The sequence below is a fragment of the Schistocerca piceifrons genome, chromosome 3 (genome assembly GCF_021461385.2).
Source record: "Schistocerca piceifrons isolate TAMUIC-IGC-003096 chromosome 3, iqSchPice1.1, whole genome shotgun sequence".
Lineage (NCBI taxonomy): Eukaryota > Metazoa > Arthropoda > Insecta > Orthoptera > Acrididae > Schistocerca > Schistocerca piceifrons.
This window is the reverse complement of record NC_060140.1, coordinates 899,393,820-899,410,560: the sequence shown is the minus strand read 5'-3', so window position 1 is coordinate 899,410,560 and position 16,741 is coordinate 899,393,820. Positions and strand designations below refer to the sequence as shown.

Below are 16,741 nucleotides of genomic sequence, written 5' to 3'. Positions count from 1 at the left end.
AGCAGGTGAGTGTGTCGCTACAAATACGGGTCGTAGTCAAAAACAGCTCTTTTTTTCTGTCATTCTGCCCTGCACGAATTCCTCCCCTGTGCCAACCTTTTCATCCGAGAGTAGCACTTGCAGTATGTCCTCAATTAATTGCTAGATGTAGTCCAGCCTCTGTTTTCCTCTACAGTTTCTGCCCTCTACCGCTCCCCCTAGTACTGTCCCTTCTTGTCAGTGTTTTCCATTTATGCCTTTTCACGTCGATTCTTCAGAGAACCTCCTCATTCCTCGCCTTATCCGTCCACCTAATTTTCAACATTCTTCTGTATAACCACTTATCAAACGGTCCGATCTTCTTTTCCGGTTTCTCCACGGCCCATGTTTCACTACCATGTTTCACTCCGGACGTACATTCTCAGAAATTTCTTCCACAAACTAAGATCTATATTTGATACTAGTAGACTTCTCTTGGGCAGGAATTTCCTATCTGCCAGTGCTATTCTGCTTTTTGTGTCCTCCTTTCTCCGCTCATTATGCGTTATTCTGCTGCTTAGGTAGAAGAATTCCTTAACTTCGTCTACTTCGTGATCCCCAGTTCTTGTGTTAACTTTCGAGCTGTTCTCATTTCTGCTACTTCTCATGACTTTCCTTTTTCTTCGATTTACTTGTAATCCACAATTTGTACACTGTTTAATCCGTTTAACACATCCCGTAATTCTTCTTCGCTTTCAGTGAGGACAGCAATTTCATCAGCGAATCTTATCATTGATATCCACCAACCTTGAAGTTTAATTGTACTCTTGAACCTTGCTTTATTTCCGTCATTGGTCTTCAAATGTGTGTGAATTACTAAGAGGCCAAACTGCTTAGGACATCTGTCACTAGACTTACACTCTACTTAAACTAATGCAAACTAACCTATGCTAAGAACAAGACACACACCCACGCCCGAGGGAGGACTCGAACCTCCGGCGGGAGGGGCCGCGCAGTCCGGGACATGACGCCTCAAACCGCGCGACCACTCCGCTCGGCCATTGCTTCTTCGACGTATAGATTGAACACTACGTCTGTAAGACTACAGCCCTGCTTTACGCCCTTTTTAGTTCAAGCACATCGTTCTTGCTCTTCCGGTCGTGTTGTCCCCTCTTGGTACTTGACATATTTTCATGTAGCCCATCCATATTTTTCTCAGAATTTCCAACATCTTGCACTATTTCACCTTCTTCTAGATCGACAAATCCTGTCAGCGTATCTTTCTTTTTCTTCAGTCTTTATTCCATCATTAAGCGCAAAGTTAGAACTAATTCTCTGGTGCCCTTACCTTTCGTAAAGCCAAACTGATCGCGGTCTAACAGATCCTCAATTTTCATTTCTGTTCTTCTGTATATTATCCTTACCAGCTACTTAGATGCCAGAGCTGTTAGGATGATTGCGCGATAATTCTCGCACCTGTCGCCTCTTGCTTCCTTCGGAATTGTGTGGATGATGTTTTCCAAAATTCTGATGGTATATCGCCAGTCTCATTGATTCTGCACACCAACGTGAATAGTCGGTTTCCTGCCGCTTGCCCCAACGATTTTTGAAATACTGATGTATTGTTATGTATCCCTTTCGCCTTATACGATTTTTAGTTGTCCAAAACTCTTTTAAATACTGATTCTAATACTTGATCTGCCTTACCTTCTTATTCATAACGAATCCTACTTCCGTTACACCAATTTCTGTTGGCATTGATATTACTGTTTACTTGTGTGAGCAGAAATCGTTGCCTTCTTTCATTTTCATTTCACTATATGTAGACTGAATCTTGAATATCCGTTTTCATATTGTCTAGCTTCCCTACCACGTTGAAACTTCTGACATTCCACGTCCCGAGTCGTAGAAACTTACCCTTCCGTTGGTTATTCAATCTTTTTCTCATTGTCACCTCCTTCTTGTCAGTTCCCTCACAAAGATATGAATGAGGGACTAATACAGAATCTTTTGCCATTGGGGATATAATTAAGACATTTTTCCAACTACAAGCCACATGTCCTGTGGATATAAATTGTATGTCTTTAATGCGGTGGTTTCCTTCACCGTCTGCGTCGTCATGTCGTTGATCATTAGTGGTTCTTCCGCCTTTTAAAGGCAGCTTCCTTTCCGAAGGGCAAGACAGTGCCTCCCGCCCTCTTTGACAACGGCGTTGGCAGAACAAGTGTGGCTTCTATATGCTGAAAGCCTTCGACCGCCATTGCTAATTATCTTCGTTCAAAATTCAACTATTTATGAGGCGCGAACCCTCATTATCGTATTTTCCGTCATTATTCTCGGACTTGATCCGGGCGGAAGTCAATGACACCTCTTCAAGTTCATAGTTGAATACTTAGTCAACTTTTCTTTTGTTTTACTGCAGAGGGCAGGCACCCCTGTGACTAAACACGCTGAGCTACCGTGCCGACAGCACTAGAGTACCGTTGCACGAATTATCACCTCGAAAAATTCAAGCAGCAACCATTAGATATGCTGTGAGTCCTTCCCTGCATATTCAGTCATTAAATCGGCTGACTATCCCCAACGACGGCATTCACCTTTGAATGCGACTGATTAACCGCTATGATGGATTACTTGTCGGAGACCTTGGTTTTACAATCCAGTTCATCATGGAAGTGCTTTCTGGACAATGGTTTATTCATCCGAGGAAAGAGTCACTGGGGATCATGTCAGAGAATGCAAGGGCTAGGTGGGGGGAGAGGGTTGGGTCTCAATTTGATAGGCCAAAGAAGAACATCAGTGACTGTACAAAATACGTTGTTGAATTTTCACGTAGTCCAACAGCCGGCCACGGTGGCCGTGCGGTTCTAGGCGCTGCAGTCCGTAACCGCGGGACTGCTACGGTCGCAGGTTCGAATCCTGCCTCGGGCATGGATGTTTGTGATGTCCTTAGGTTAGTTAGGTTTAAGTAGTTCTAAGTTCTAGGGGACTGATGACCTAAGATGTTAAGTCCCATAGTGGTCAGAGCCATTTGAACCATTTTTGAAAGTAGCCCAAAAACCGCCTTGGACGGCTTCCCGTGACGATTCGCCTTTATAAGCTGCCGAAACCTCGTCAGATTTCCTTAGCATGCGCCTGTGACAGTTTGGCCCTTACGAGTACGGTCTGTAAGCATCAACCGGTGTCAGTCCAAGAAACACACACAGTCACTTTGCCCGATGATGGTTGGATATTTGGCTTTTTCGGCTCTGGTGAATCCACTTGTTTCTATTCCTTCCTTCGCGGTTTTTTCGGCGGTAGTGAATCCACAGTTTTCCTCTGATTGCTCTGGTGCTTTTTGTCGTGGCCATAGTGCTACAGCTAGTACTCGTCCGTGGCGATTCAAAAACGAAAGTGCCCTGAAGTTGTTTGAAAGCCACTTGAAAAACGGAGAGCAAAGTGCTGTGAGTGAGAATGAAAAATCTTCCTGAAAACATGTTCTTTCAGGATTTCCACAAGCATCAATCTAGGACCCACTTTTGTTTTCCTTGTATGTCAATGATGTTTCATCGATTCTGTTTTCCTGTAAACATCATTTCTATGCCAACGATCGCCGGCTCTACGTAAGTGCCAGACCTGAAAATATAAATACTGCGACTGCCCAAACGAATGATGATGTCCTCAGTGATAACAAATGTGAAAAACTTTGGGCTTAATCTAAATACAAGAGTCGCAAGTAATCTTTGTATCCCATCACAAATGAATGAATTCAGAATTCAGCGACAGCTGCCTCCCATTTAATTGGACGGCATCCCAATAGCATTTCAGAAAGCAGTGAAGAACTTCAATATAATTTTGGATCAGCATTTAAATTGGACAGAGAATACTGTCGCCATATAATATAAGTTTTCCGGCTGCATCTATGCCCCCAAAAAGTTTCGGAACCTATTGTTTTCATAACATTTTCCGGAGGATGTGAAACGCAAGCTCGGCAGTCACTCGTTCTACCGAACCTCCACTATTGTGGTGTTATTCAACGCGGTACAATTAGTGAAAACACAAGACAGTTAGAGCTAATCATGAATGGTTGTGTGCTTTACATCTGCAACATTCGCCTTTATGGCCATGTCAGCGCTTCAGACACCCAGTTAAGGTGATTTCTGCCAGACAAGTTACGGGACCACCATACGTTGTGTTTACTTCATAAGCTTCTCAGAGCGCATGCACTTGAGTACCTCGCCTCAGAGGTTAAGCATCTTTAGTGCAATCGTAATGTGAACACAAGGTCTCAGCTATCTAGTATCCTAACTGTGCTGATTCATGAAACAGAAACATTGGCAAACTCCTTCGATGTCGCTGCTGCTCGGCTCTGGAGAAAGATGCACTGTTTGCGCTATGCGACGTCCTACTAACTTTAAAAATAGGTTGAAGAAATTCCTCCTATAATACTGATAGCGCTTCCGTAAAATTAAGGTACATATACAGCCAACTTCCCCTCTGTCAAAAAGCGAAGGCCATGTTCGTGTCTTCTCTCACATACGCTTCTTTATATTTCCCTTTCCTTGTAGGTCAAGTCGTCCTCTCCTCCCTTATATCCTTTAACTTTGTGTTATCACATTCATCGTTCCATTCCTCGTCCACCCCTTTCTCCATGCCCATTCCTGCTACCAGTCATAATTAAAAATCTGCCTTATTGCAACCTCTTCAGATGGTTCAAATGGCTCTGAGCACTATGGGACTTCACAATCTGAGGTCACCATTCCTCTAGAACTTAGAACTACTTAAACCTAACTAACCTAAAGACATCACACACACCCATGCCCGAGGCAGGATTCGAACCTGCGACCGTAGCGGTCGCGCGGTTCCAGACTGAAGCGCCTAGAACCGGTCGGCCACACCGGCCGTAATTGCAACCTCTAATTATTCTTGTAGTTACCATTCGAATATAAACTGCGCGTATGTTTTTCTTGTCAGTACCACTGTAATTTTTATGTTTCTAAATTTAGTATTATATGCTTGCTGTAACATACGTAGAACGCCTATTTAGGTGTAAGAGAGGGTCTGATGACCCTAATCTTGCCATCTGGTTCGCCCTGAAACAGCTGTAACATTTTCACTGCTACCTCGTTTGGACGTGCTTTTTGAATGGATATGAGCAGCAACGACTTTTGACACGTTCAAAGTGTCGTGCTACATGTTGAAATCTGATCCATGACAGATTGTTCACCTTTTCCACAACCACCTGGATTGTGAAACCCACGGCCTCCGCCTTTCTGGCGATCTCCATCAGACCATCACATACATGGTCTGGCACTTCGCTCTTTTTAGAGCTCTTTGACCACACTAGAAGCGTCTGTGCTACTCAACTACCGTGTCATATGACAATGCAAAGGCACACTTCCACAAACTTAGCTTGCCTTGTTCAAACATTCTTCCCTTGATCAATGTAGACCAGGAGTGCAGACATATACGAGGTGGCTATAATTAAAGTGCAGCAACTCACGGTGGTTAGGTGTGGGCCGGAATTATCGTATGACAGCGAAACTTGTTAGATATGCTAATGCGTTAATGTGGAATCGATTTACGCTAGAAAAAAATTAGTTCCCATTTTTGTCACCACTTGCAAATCTGGTCCAGTGTGGGCTGTAATTATCATACGGCTCCGAAAGTCGGTAGATACGCTAATACTTTAATGTGAGATCGACTGACGCTGAAAAAAACTTCCAGTTTTGTCCAGCAGGTGCAAATCTGGCGCTGTGACTGCAAGAAAGAGGTATAGAAATGTTTCCGTACGTAATAGGACAGCAACGGAACGTGGGTAAAAAACGTCAAAAAGTGGGGAAAACATAATGTTGATTTCATTATTGATCGTTATGGCATGCCAAATGGCAGCGTGGATGTCTTTCTTTTTTTTTGGGGGGGGGGGGGGGGGAAGGTCCTTAGTCTTCTCACTGATTTGATGCGGCCTGCCACGAATTTCTCTCCTGTGCTAACCTCTTCATCTCAGAGTAGGATTTGCAACCTAGTCCTCAATTATTTGCTGGATGTATTCCAATTTCTGTCTTCCTCTACCGTTTTTGCCCTCTACAGATCCCTCTAGTACCATGGAAGTCATTCCCTGACGTCTTAATAGATGTCCTATCATCCTGTCCCTTCTCCTTATCAGTGTTTTCCACATATTCCTTTCCTCTCCGATCCTGCGTAGAACCTCCTCATTTCCTTACCTTATCAGTCCACCTAATTTTCAACATTCGTCTGTAGCACAGCATCTCAAATGCTTCGGTTCTCTGCTCCTACAGTCCAGGTTTCACTACCATACAATGGTGTTCTCCAGACGTACATTCTCAGAAATTTCTTCCCCAAATTAAGGCCGATATTTGATATTAGTGGACTTGTCTTTGCCAGGAATACCCTTTTTGCCAGTGCTAGTCTGCTTTTCATGTCCTCCTTGCTCCGCCCGTCACTCGTTATTTTGCTACCTAGGTAGCAGAATTCCTTAACTTCATCTACTTCGTGACTATCGATCCTGATATTAAGTTTCTCGCTGTTCTCATTTCTACTACTTTTCATTACCTTCGTCTTTCTTCGATTTACTCTCAATCCATACTTTGTACTCATTAAACTGTTCATTCCATTCATCAGATTATGAAATTCTTCTTCACTTTCACTCAGGATAGCAATGTCATCACTGAATCGTCTCATTGATATCCTTTCACTTTGAATTTTAATTCCACTTCTGAACCTTTCTTCATACCATCATTCAAATAGTGAACAGCTCCATATATGCACCAGGTGGCCAAAATTTGAACTAATTCCTTTTGCAGTTTAAATCGTTCCACATTGAAGCATTGTCATGTCTACCAACTTTCACTGTCACACGGTAATTATAGCCCATACTGGACATCCGTAAGTAGCTGCACTTTAATTGTTACCATGCGGTAGCTGTATGAAAACAAAAATCAAATACGTAACTTTATTTTTTCCAGGTAATGCTCAATGACTACTCCTCACAGCAAATTTCGAGGTTTTGTACTTAGCCGGAGATTCCTGTCACTTAACGTTTCTTTCACCACGGAAAATGGTTTTGTATAAGCTAAAACACGAAGTTACACCTTATTTCGGAGTCCGCGTCATATTTTTCGCTGTGTGAGGTATTTCGAACGACAGGGAAAAACAAGGGAACGCAGCTTCGAACGATTAGAAAAGAACTGCAGTGTTCAAACACACCTTGGGGTTGAGGGTTGATTAAAAAAATGTTTTGCCCCTCTTTTCAGTCTGGTGCATATTTTTCCTGGCAATGTTTGGTGCCTCTGTCTGCGTATACTCTCCAAGGTATATAGGGCTCCTGCTAATCATTTCTATTTTGATGCGCAGATGGAAATCACCATCAACATGAGGAGATATTTCGAACATGAGTAATCGAAACGTGAAAAAAACAAACGTTCTAGAAAGAAAATAAGCATTCAGTGAGATAAGCCTTCTAAAAAAACCAGTTACACACACGCAGACACATATACACACACACCAATCCTTTAGAATAGCAAACATATCTTGCCCGACATTTTCGGTAGAAATAATAACAAAAATAACGGGATCTTATACAGCCCAAAATGCAATATTTGGAAATAGTTAAGTTAAAAAACAACCTCAATATTTACAAAAAATCATAGAAGAAAATTAATAAAAAGGTTCTGAACGGAAGAAATGGTACAAATATTCAGAAGAAGGAAAGAAGCGTGTGATTTAACTAAGAAAATCTTTAACATCATAAACTTCTCTAGAACTACAAAATGCAGGTAATGTAATAGTTTAAAAATGAACTGTGGACAGAGCAGGCTACAGGTAAGAAAAAATTATTGGAAGAATAATTGTGAGGTGTGAAACACACAAAAGATAAATTGAAAATGAAAAGAAACATGTAAATTTATAAAAATGTGCAGAGAATAACGGAGGTAACGAAAAAACCAGTGTTGATGTTATTTGGATACACTAACAGAATGAATAAAGGAACATCAGTAATTCAAAATATGCAACCGTTTTAAGGAAATAACGCACTGAGTTTGGCCCATCTAAACCTGTCGTTTACTTATCCGCATGACAGCCATGGGTATCCTTACCAATGCTAACAGCAACATCGTGAGAAGCTTTTTAAGACTGTTTGAAGAAGATGGGGCTGTCTGTAAGAAAGAAGCAACGCTAGAAGACAGTGCAAAATGACCTACAGAAGACTGAATAATGGCGTAGTCTCTGGGGGTTGACCCTGAACGTAAATAAATGTAACATATTGGGCAAACATAGGAAAAGAAATCCACCACTGTACAACTACTCTGTTGATGACAAATTGCTGTATCGTAAAACATCTAGGAGTAATTGCTCAGAGGTATCTTAAGTGGAGCGACCAACAAGACAAATAGTAAAGAAAGCAGACTCCAGACTGATATTCATAGACTCCAGACTGATATTCATAGACTCCAGACTGATATTCATAGACTCCAGACTGAGATCCATACTCACCCACAAAAGGAGTGTCTTACAAGCTGCTTGTTCGACCGATTCTCGAGTATTGTTCGTCCGTCTGGGCGCCTTACCAGTCAGGAGTGATAGAAGAGGTGGAGAAGATGCAACGAACAGCGGCGCTTTCTTCACGGGATCGTTTAGTCGGCGCAAGAACATTACAGAGATATTCAACAAACTCCAGTGGCAGACACTACAAGACAGGCGTTATGCACCACGGAGAGGCTTTCTACTGAAATTTCGAGAGGGCACTTTCCGATAAGAGTCGGACAGCATACTGCTGCCTCCTACATACATCTCGCTAAATGACCGTGATAAAAAGTTCGAGAAATTAGAGCTAATACAGAGGCTTACAGACAGGCAGGTTGGGGACGAAATAATGTGGAATTTTTTGAAAGATATTTCCGCCATTTGGCTGTTAATTTTTCTTTTATTTTACTCAATAGTAATTTCGCCTTTATAGCATTTCTCAAGTACATGTTGAAATGTTAAAGTACGTCTGATTGTCTGTAACATGTCATCGTCGAAAGAACGTATTTCTGGTCTTATAGACCAGTTGTCGTATTATATTATTACATATCGAAGATACATTAATAAGGCTGCATTGTGCACAGTGAAATACGATTAAAACCCAGTATAGCGTCCAGATTGAGGTTTTCACTCTACAGCGGAGTGTGCGCTGACATGAAACTTCCTGGCAGATTAAAACTGTATACCGGACAGAGACTCGAACTCGGGACCTTTGCCTTTCACGGGCAAGTTCGCAGAAGAGCTTCTGTAAAGTTTGAAAAGTAGGAGACGAGGTACTGGCGGAACTGAAGCTGTGAGGACGGGTCGCGAGTCGTGCTTGGGTAGCTCAGTTGGTAGAGCACTTGCCCGCGAAAGGCAAAGGTTCCGAGTTCGAGTCTCGGTCCGGCAAACAGTTTTAATCTGCCAGGAAGTTGCATTATACGGTATTTAACAGCCAATATATTCCTGTGACGTGCATTCGTCACTTCTGTTCATCAGCTGACGTTAACATATGTCAAACATCATACAAAAAAAAGAAAAAAAAAGAAAAAGATGCCGACAAACGTCTTCCCAGGCGCCATTCGCGAGTGAAGAGGGAAGAGGGATCGTTTAATGGTAATAGACGTACGCTCCGACACGCCACACACCACCAGGTGGTTTGAGGAGTATTGATGTAGATGTAAATCGTGGAACGCTGAATCGTAGTCGTGATACACGACGATAATGCCTGTGTTGAATTTAGACACGTCTTGGTAGGCCTATCTCCTTCTTACACAAGGCAGAATCCAATCTTCTCAGAAACGATCAACATTCAAATATGATTTGTGATTAAACAACCCGCTGCATAATCTTTCCTCGTGTACACGAAGTAGATGGCGTTACTCGTGGCTATGTAGACAACTGGTAATGACATGCATGTAGAACACTTCACGCCAATTTGAAGTTCGCTGTATACCCCATCGATGCTGTTGCAATTATAATGACGAACAGTGTAATTAAAAAAGCAACAAAATTAGAGTTCGCTGATGATAGAGTAAATGTTTTGAAAGGCCCCCAGGGCATACGTGCACTTGGATGTTTGGTGCTGTGCTAGGTGCGTCGCGCAACTGCGCTAAACATCAGACGGACGCGACTGCTGGCGTTCAGAGAGGCGGCGTGTGGTAATTGGAGGGTGTCTGTGGCGGGGGCGGCGCCCCACTCAGCGCTGGGGGCGGGTGTGGGGGTGGAGGTGGAGGCGGCAGCGAGCCGGAGGCCGGAATACCGGCCGGCGCGGCGGCGCTTCATTACGCAACGACCGCAGGCAGCCCGCCGGGGGATCCGCGCTGGCAGCCTCGGCACGGCGGGGGTTGCACGGGCTGCAGCCGCGTTAACAAGTTGATTCAGCGTCCCAGAGGGCCGCGCCCAATCCCTGTCGCACAGTGCAGAGTTATTTCAGAGTGTATGCTTCAGCTGCACAGTGCCGTGGCAGTGTCTCGTGTCGATATCGTCTCAGCAAGAAGGATATAGCGTCACTCTGTAAAGGAGGCAGTTTATAGAACTCGCGAGCGTCCCATATTACAACGCACACTTTTTTATAAGAAACAGAGGATGGGGGAAAGGAAGGGAGGAAATGGATGGGAATCCGTGACTTAGAACCGCACAGGGCACTGTGGTAATGCAACGGCGAAAGATGAAAATTTGTGCCGGTCGCGGACTCGAACAAGGATTTACCGTTTCACATGATCGGTTGGCTTAACCGCTTCGGCCATTACGACACGGACCCTGACCAACTCCAATTTCCAACTTACCGCGTGCTGCAGTGCAGCGGCTCTCGTTGATTAACCCCCTATTCGCGAATTATTGATTCCTGTAGGAGTTTGGATAATATTAGTCGATCAGCTCTGAAACAAATTCCACGGAGCCGTTGCGCTCTTTTGTCTGATCTGTCGGACATGCCCGGCAGAACAAGCACAGCTTATGCATATTAATTCCTGCAACAGCGTGACGGTTCCTTGGTCCTTCTTGCAATGCGGATATACAAATATCGTCCGAAACCCTATGGGAATCGGTAATTTGCGAGTAGACGGTTAAGGGACGAGAGACCGGGGCGGAATTATCCGAGTGCGATGGAAATCCGTAGATGTGATGTTCATGTACAGACAAACAAATCAAACGACTACAATTACGGAAAAATTGGATGACTTACTCAAGAGAAAGAGATTCACAAATCGAATCCATTCCTGCCAACATCGTCGACTAGTGGTATTGCTCCTATTCAAATCTCGAACGCCGGCCGAAGTGGCCGTGCGGTTAAAGGCGCTGCAGTCTGGAACCGCAAGACGCCTACGGTCGCAGGTTCGAATCCTGCATCGGGCATGGATGTTTGTGATGTCCTTAGGTTAGTTAGGTTTAACTAGTTCTAAGTTCTAGGGGACTAATGACCTCAGCAGTTGAGTCCCATAGTGCTCAGAGCCATTTGAACCATTTGAAATCTCGAACGAGTCGCCGATTACTCCACACAGGTTAGATGAGCCAGACTACACAACCCCTCGCAAATACTAACATTTGGGTCATCCATTTCCATGAACCATGGACCTTGCCGTTGGTGGGGAGGCTTGCGTGCTTCAGCGATACAGATAGCCGTACCGTAGGTGCAACCACAACGGAGGGGTATCTGTTGAGAGGCCAGACAAACGCATGGTTCCTGAAGAGGGGCAGCAGCCTTTTAAGTAGTTGCAGGGGCAACAGTCTGGATGATTGACTGATCTGGCCTTGTAACATTAACCAAAACGGCCTTGCTGTGCTGGTACTGCGTACAGTTGAAAGCAAGGGGAAACTACAGCCGCAATTTTTCCCGAGGGCATGCAGCTTTACTGTATGGTTAAATGATGATGGCGTCCTCTTGGGTAAAATATTCCGGAGGTAAAATAGTCCCCCAATCGGATCTCCGGGCGGGGACTACTCAAGGGGACGTCGTTATCAGGAGAAAGAAAACTGGCGTTCTACGGATCGGAGCGTGGAATGTCAGATCCCTTAATCGGGCAGGTAGGTTAAAAAATTTAAAAAGGGAAATGGATAGGTTAAAGTTAGATATAGTGGGAATTAGTGAAGTTCGGTGGCAGGAGGAACAAGACTTTTGGTCAGGCGAATACAGGATTGTAAATACAAAGTCAAACAGGGGTAATGCAGGAGTAAGTTTAATAATGAATAAAAAAATAGGAATGCGGGTAAGCTACTACAAACAGCATAGTGAACTCATTATTGTGGCCAAGATAAACACGAAGCCCACGCCTACTACAGTAGTGCAAGTTTATATGCCAACTAGCTCTGCAGATGACCAACAAATTGCAGAAATGTATGGTGAAATAAAGGAAATTATTCAGATAGTGAAGGGAGACGAAAATTTAATAGTCATGGGTGACTGGAATTCGATAGTAGGAAAAGGGAGAGAAGGAAACTGCAGATGACCAACAAATTGCAGAAATGTATGGTGAAATAAAGGAAATTATTCAGATAGTGAAGGGAGACGAAAATTTAATAGTCATGGGTGACTGGAATTCGATAGTAGGAAAAGGGAGAGAAGGAAACATAGTAGGTGAATACGGATTGGGTGTAAGAAATGAAAGAGGAAGCCGCCTGGTAGAATTTTGTGCACAGCATAACTTAATCATAGCTAACACTTGGTTCAGGTTGTATACACGGAAGAACTCTGGAGATACTAAAAGGTATCAGATAGATTATAATATGGTAAGACAGAGATTTAGGAACCAGGTTTTACATTGTAAGACATTTCCAGGTGCAGATGTGGACTCTGACCACAATCTATTGGTTATGAACTGTAGATTAAAGCTGAAGAAATTGCAAAAAGGTGGGAATTTAAGGAGATGGGACCTGGATAAACTGACTAAACCAGAGGTTGTACAGAGTTTCGGGGAGAGCGTAAGGGATCAAATGGCAGGAATGGGGGAAAGAAATACAGTAGGAGAAGAATGGGTAGCTTTGAGGGATGAAATAGTGAAGGCAGCAGAGGATCAAGTAGGTAAAAAGACGAGCGCTATTAGAAATCCTTGGGTAACAGAAGAAATATTGAATTTAATTGATGAAAGGAGAAAATATAAAAATGCAGTAAATGAAGCAGGCAAAAAGGAATACAAACGTCTCAAAAATGAGATCGACAGGAAGCGCAAAATGGCTAAGCAGGAATGGCTAGAGGATAAATGTAAGGATGTAGAGGCTTATCTCACTAGGGGTAAGATAGATACTGCCTACAGGAAAATTAAAGAGACCTTTGGGGAAAAGAGAACAACTTGTATGAATATCAAGAGCTCAGATGGAAACCCAGTTCTAAGCAAAGAAGGGAAAGCAGAAAGGTGGAAGGAGTATATAGAGGGTCTATACAAGGGCGATGTACTTGAGGACAATATTATGGAAATGGAAGAGGATGTAGATGAAGATGAAATGGGAGATATGATACTGCGTGAAGAGTTCGACAGAGCACTGAAAGACCTGAGTCGAAACAAGGCCCCGGGAGTAGACAACATTCCATTACAACTACTGACGGCCTTGGGAGAGCCAGTCCTGACAAAACTCTGCCATCTGGTGAGCAAGATGTATGAGACAGGCGAAATACCCTCAGACTTCAAGAAGAATATAATAATCCCAATCCCAAAGAAAGCAGGTGCTGACAGATGTGAAAATTACCGAACTATCAGTTTAATAAGTTACGGCTCCAAAATACTAACGCGAATTCTTTACAGACGAATGGAAAACTAGTAGAAGCCGACCTCGGGGAAGATCAGTTTGGACTCCGTAGAAATATGGGAACATGCAAGGCAATACTGACCCTACGGCTGATCATAGAAGCTACATTAATGAAAGGCAAACCCACGTTTCTAGCATTTGTAGACTTAGAGAAAGCTTTTGACAATGTTAACTGGAATACTCTGTTTCAAATACTGAAGGTGGCAGGGGTAAAATATAGGGAGCGAAAGGCTATTTACAATTTGTATAGAAACCAAATGGCAGTTATAAGAGCTGAGGGGCATGAAATGGAAGCAGTGGTTGGGAAGGGAGTGAGACAGGGTTGTAACCTCTCCCCGATGTTATTCAATCTGTATATTGAGCAAGCAGTGAAGGAAACAAAAGAAAAATTTGGAGTAGTTATTAAAAACCATGGAGAAGAAATAAAAACTTTGAGGTTTGCGGATGACATTGTAATTCTGTCAGAGACAACAAAGGACTGCTGAATATTTGAACGGAATGGATGGTGTCTTGAAGGGAGGATATAAGATGAACATCAACAAAAGCAAAACGAGGATAATGGAATGTAGTCGAATTAAGTTGGGTGATGTTGAGGGTATTAGATTTGGAAATGAAACGCTTAAAGTAGTAAATGAGTCTTGCTATTTGGGGAGCAAAATAACTGATGATGGTCGTAATAGAGTGGATATAAAATGTAGTCTGGCAATGGGAGGGAAAGCGTTTCTGAAGAAGAGTAATTTGTTAACATCGAGTATTGATTTAAGTGTAGCCATGTATGGAAGTGAAACATGGACAATAAATAGTTCGGGCAAGAAGAGAATAGAAGCTTTCGAAATGTGGTGCTACAGAAGAATGCTGAAGATTAAATGGGTAGATCACATAACTAATGAGGAGGTGTTGAATAGGATTGGGGAGAAGAGAAGTTTGTGGCACAACTTGACTAGAAGAAGGGATCGTTTGGTAGGATCGGTTGGTAGGACATGTGTTGAGGCATCGGGGGATTACCAATTTAGTATAGGAGGGCAGCGTGGAGGGTAAAAATCGTAGAGGGAGACCAAGAGATGAATACACCAAGCAGATTCAGAAGGATGTAGGTTGCAGTAGGTACTGGGAGATGAAGAAGCTTGCACAGGATAGAATAGCATGGAGAGCTGCATCAAACCAGTCTCAGGACTGAAGACCACAACAACAACAACATGTCAAGTGTACTAGTTTAGAACATGCTCCCAGCTCGAGCAACTTTAATTTCGATGAAATTTATGCAGACTGAACTTGATGGACGTCCATGACATTCTGCACAGTTTCAAGTTCAGCTGGTACCGCCGTGCCCGGTGGATGAGCGGTCCTGGGCGCCTTGCCAAGGTTCGCACGACTCTGTCCGTCGGAGGTTCGAGTCCTCCCTCGGGCATGGGTGTGTGTTTGTGTTCTCCTTACCGTAAGTTAATTTAAGTTAGATTAAGTAGTGTGTCTGATTTACCGTTACCGATGACCTCAGCAGTTTGGTCCCATAGGAACTTGCCACAATTTTCCAGTTATCTGGTACTGGAGTCATTCTTGTGAAAAGGCCGAAAAGTCACGAACTAATCTTCAAGCTGGGCTGGCCACTGTTCCTAATCTAAAAGAGCTAGCCGCTTGTTCCGCTTGTTTCTGGACATAGTGGTACAAATTTTTGTGCTCAACACGTAAATGACGCCAGAAAAGTTCAGAAAGCAATGCTTATGGGATAATCTCAGCTCAAAATGGGTAACAGATCATGTTGTGACAAATTTGTCCCCTGGTTTAACAAGGCAAAAGTAGTGAGGAGAGATCGCTAATGTCTGTCTGGCCGTTAGATATTTCATAAATTAGGGCCTAGTTTGCGTGTTTAATAACGGTGCTACAGTCCTCTAAATTTGCTAAAAAATATGAATGTACCAAGTTATAGCCATGTTGGAAGTCATGTCTCTCAAAATGGACACCTACCACATTACATGCACTAACACCAGTCAACAGAGCACATATCATTCTACCAGAAATACCTATTTCCATTTAGGTGTCTCTTTGTGTAAGGTGCAAAAATTTCTCCTAAAGTACTGTATTACAAGACATCGTTCAAACTCAGTGAGATGTTGATAATGGCTTCTTTATCGCCTTAAAAGCATTCTTCACTAGCATCGACTCACCGCGTCCAGTCTCAGAGCTAACTAATGCTCACGACTGTTACGGTTTGCATCCTCGTAGTCTTAGTCTTAGTTGTTGTTGTTGTTGTTTAGTAACACAAGACTCGTCTGATGCAGCTTTCCTCGTTAGTCATTTTTGTGAAACTCTCTTCATCCCTTCACAGCTACTGCAATATACAGGTTGGTTGTGATTACACTTTCACTACTTGAGCCAATATTTACCGGCTGCCCAGCTTTATAGCAATGACGTTCGTACTGTGCGTAACAGGATTTACGTTGTTAGTGGTGTTGGTGTCATGACTTGCCGTTAGGTGCCGTAGGGTTGAAACACATGCATCAGTGTACATTACAGTTGCGCACAGTCGACATGGATTTGTATAAGGTGAGCAGGGCTTTACTCGTACAGCTATTTAGTCAAGAGAACACCAATAGTGATATTGCTCTTCGCGAGTACTGAGACATTAAAGAAATACATAAAGGTCCTCTTTCCGCACCGAAGTTAAAGAACATGATGCGGAAGCTCGAATTAGCTGGCAAGGTGGGAGAGTTCAACGACCAATAGCGCCAGAAATTGTTAAAAAAAATACTGTTCCTATGGCTGAGAATGTTGCACGCAGTGTGTGATCTTCAAGCAGTGCACGAGCTGTGTCACGGCAGCTGAACATTCCATGGTCTACCGTTCGAAAAATGTTGCAGACAGTAGAAAAAGGGAATGTCTAATGTGGTTCCGGGGTGACGTGGATGTAGATTGTCGCTACAATGAACAACGTTTGTAACCTGAAACATAAACATGGTACGCAATCAACAAATGTTATCCGCTCATGTGGAAATGAAAATGAGTTTCTTTCAATGGTTTATTCGTAATTTCTCTTCCGCATGTC

The 16,741-nt window shown here is 43.2% G+C and overlaps 1 protein-coding gene and 1 non-coding gene across 2 annotated transcripts in view; one reads left to right on the top strand and one right to left on the bottom strand.

Annotated features, from left to right (window-relative positions):
• LOC124789372 (adenylate cyclase type 2) overlaps window positions 1-16,741 on the bottom strand; it is a 278,181-nt gene that overhangs the window by 251,171 nt on the left and 10,269 nt on the right. The gene's annotated exons all lie outside the window — the stretch shown is intronic.
• Trnas-cga lies at window positions 9,296-9,370 on the top strand. Its single transcript has one exon. It is a non-coding gene; the product is annotated as a tRNA-Ser (tRNA).